A 3,588-nucleotide genomic window follows, 5' to 3' on the forward strand; every position below is an offset into this window, starting at 1 on the left:
TTCACAGCCTGTTTCTCCTCCTTCAGACCACAGGGATCCTGGGGAGGGAAGAGCTGGTTAGTCCACCTCCGCTTCAGTGATATTTACTTACCAATAAGGTAAAGAGTGATCCTATTATTCTAATATTAGTGAAGGACTGTGTTCTGGTAACAGCAAAGGTCAATGGTGTGACTGACCATACTATAGTGTTTGGCGTGTTGTAAGGCTGTGCTACATGTGGCATTCATTTAAAAGAAAGAGTGTAAATGTAATTCACCATGCCCCAGTACTTCAGTTATTACGGTAGAATATAGTAAATATAGAATACAGGATTATATCATATTAGTCTCAGTCTTATTTTTTTCCAGATAGGATAGTATAGCCAATATATGCTCTTGTATGTAGGAACCTGTCTTAGAGCAAATTCAGAGGACCAAGTGTTGTCCAACTTCAATGTCTATAGTACAGTCCCAGTCTGACGGACTGCATATGGATTCATTGAGTTTAAATAGAGGCGATACCCTTGGTCCTCAAAAAAACAACAACTGAGAGCACGTCCTAGTCTGCTACATCACATTGCGCTGTAGGTTGTAGCTGCAACATATGATTACCGTATATAATCGAGTATAAGCCGACCCGAATATAAGCCGAGGCCCCTAATTTTACCGCAAAAACTGGGACAACTTATTGACTCGAGTATAAGCCTAGTGGTGGAAATGCAGCAGCTACTGGAAAATGTAAAAAAAAAATTAAAATGGTTGGAGTTTTTGGGTGCAGTAGATGCTGGGTGCTGGGAAAGGGGAGGGGGTGTTTTGGTTTTCTGTCTGCCCCTTCCCTGAGCTTGAGGACTGTTTTTTCTTCCCCCGCTTGGAATTCAGTCTGGCTGAATATAGGGTATCTATAGCTCCTATTAACCCCTTACCGACGGAACAGAGGCACTGCAGATACCCTATATTCAGTAGACTGGACACTTTCAGACACAGGGATACCTAATGTGTATGTGTTTCGCAGTAATTTTCTACTTTTGTATGTATTCTAGGGAAAGGACTGATTTAGAACTTTTATTTTCTTTAAATCTTCTTTTCTTTTGCACTAATTTATGGGAGATTCTATACATTGATATTGTGGCTGGTCATAGACGCCCCCCCCCCCTCCTCCCCCCCTCCTAAAGAAAAAAATATATATATATTTTTTGCTGCCTTGAGTATAAGCCAAGGGGGGCTTTTTAGCACAAAAACTGGGCTGAAAAATTTGGCTTATACTCGAGTATATACGGTAAGTTTTGCTTAAATGATGTGCTGTAATTCGCAGTGTGTTAGCCAGTGGCGAGTTTCCAGGGGTTGTTTCAGTCATTGCCTTAGGATATAGGAAGTTGAGACGTGCAATAATATCCAGATGTTTGAGTTCCAAATGCCCCTCTGCATCATTTCAAAAGTGACTGGGGCCTAGAAGCTTTAACTATGCTTTCACAAAGACTCAATTTTGGAAGACATCTACCATGTGGTCATGAACATACAGCTATAGCCACACTTAGGCCCGGTTCACATCTGCGTTCGGTATTCCGTTTGGGGAGTTCGCTTGGGGATCCCCTAAACAGAAACCTATACGCATTAAAAATTGGTGAGCAAAACTTCTCTCTGCATGATTCGTGCAGAAATCACACGGAAAACACATGGATCCCATTATAGTCTATGGCGGCCGTGTGCTTTCATTGCTCACTGCTTTTTAATGCGTTTGGTATTCCATTCGTGAGGTCCCCAAGAGGACTCCCCGAACAGAATACCGAAGACTACTCTATTATTAACATAGCCAGAATATGCAATGCATCTGTTTTGTATCAAATCACAAAAAACAGCATAAAATATCTGTCTGCTCTGTATGTTTGTAGATTTTCCAAGGCTTTATTTTATCTCAAAGGTTAATAAAAGTGAACATGTCATTTTATGTGCCTATAGTGTTTTATATTCACATTCTCATCCAAAACCAGTTTGCTTGAAAATGATATTACAATGTTGACAAAAATATATACATTTTGCAATATTCAGATAATCCAATGTACTCTGAAGTGTTGGACTGTCTCTATTGTGGGAAAAGGGGTTTAGCCATAAGGGGTGCAAATATAGCATTGGGGCCCCAAAAGGCCTGTCTACAACATAAGAAATCTGTATTATTTTTAGTACATGGTAAATGGAAGCCCCATTACTTATTTTCCATTTGGGCCTAGGAGGTTTAAGTTACGCCTTTGTGTGGGACTACTGTATACTTTCTTTAAACTGGTAGGAAATTACATTGAACCATAGGCCACAGTTCACGATCCCTCTCATATTTCCGCACTGATATATATATATATATATATATATATATATATATATATATATATATATATATATATATACACACACACACACACACACACACACACACACACATTTACTTGCCTGGCACTGAAAATACAAGAGCAGACAGCCTCACTATTTACAGAAGAACCATGGAATGGAGAGACTCGCATACATGTAGCTCTGTCTCATTCACTTGTGGTCACAAACAGGCCATAAAAGTCAGTGAAACATTTTTTTTACTGTACTCTGCAAAACTATAGGTCAAATTTCCAAATCTCTTCATATGTATTTTTATTGCCATAGTGTGCATAGACAAAACATATGTAAAAGTTTTTTTTTCTATGGCATTAATAGTAAAAAAAAAAAAAAAAAAAAAAAAGCTACTTTTATTCTACAAGCCACGGCGACACCAAATTTATTTATTCTCAATACCATAAAACTGATAATTTTTGTGGGGCCTGTTTAACCCTTTCCCATTTAGCACCGTACTATTACTTTGCACTGAGCATATAATTAACGGAGCTGTTCCTGCGGCGTGACTTATACAGTCAGGAAATTACTCTGACTTAACTCCCATGATCAATACTGATCACAGTATCTGTGTAGTTAGGGGGAGAGATCACTCCGCCTTTCAGCCCCTCAGATCCCCTGCAATTAACTCGTCGAGTAGTGAAAGCCAAATAAAAATGTAAAATATAATGATAAATTTATACCATCCAAAAAATGTTAAAGCTAATCAAAACATTATATGTACCCCATAATGGTGCCAAATGAAAGTTCAAATCATTGTGCTAATATCGACAGAAAATTAAAAAGTTATTCTGCTCGCTTCGGCAGCACATATACTAAAATTGGAAAAATACAGAGAACATTAGCTAGCATGGCCCCTGCACAAGGATGACACGCAAATTGGTAAAGCGTTCCATAAAAAAAAAAGAAAATTGAAAAGTTCTTAATTTTGGAAAATTAAGACCCCAAAGTATAATAATAGCACCGAAGCGGAGGGGGTCTGTTAGGAGCATATTATACTGTGTGGGGGCCACTGTGGGGAGCATATTATACTGTGTGGTGCCACTGAGGGAATCACATTATACTGTGTGGGGCCACTATGGGGAGCATATTATACTGTGTGTGGGGCAACTGTGAACCATATTATACTGTGTGTGGGGCCACTGTGGATCATATTATACTGTGTGTGGGCCACTGTGGATCATATTATACTGTGTGTGAGGCCACTGTGGAGGATATTATACTGTGTGTGAACCAGGAA

At 39.0% G+C, this 3,588-nt stretch overlaps 1 non-coding gene across 1 annotated transcript; it reads left to right on the forward strand.

The window, feature by feature from the left end:
• Window positions 1-3,139: 3,139 nt before the first annotated feature.
• On the forward strand, window positions 3,140-3,250 carry LOC142196361 (U6 spliceosomal RNA). Its single transcript, XR_012715201.1, has one exon. It is a non-coding gene; the product is annotated as a U6 spliceosomal RNA (small nuclear RNA).
• The last annotated feature ends 338 nt before the right edge of the window (window positions 3,251-3,588 follow it).

The sequence above is a fragment of the Leptodactylus fuscus genome, chromosome 2 (assembly GCF_031893055.1).
Source record: "Leptodactylus fuscus isolate aLepFus1 chromosome 2, aLepFus1.hap2, whole genome shotgun sequence".
In the NCBI taxonomy this organism is placed as follows: Eukaryota; Metazoa; Chordata; class Amphibia; order Anura; family Leptodactylidae; genus Leptodactylus; species Leptodactylus fuscus.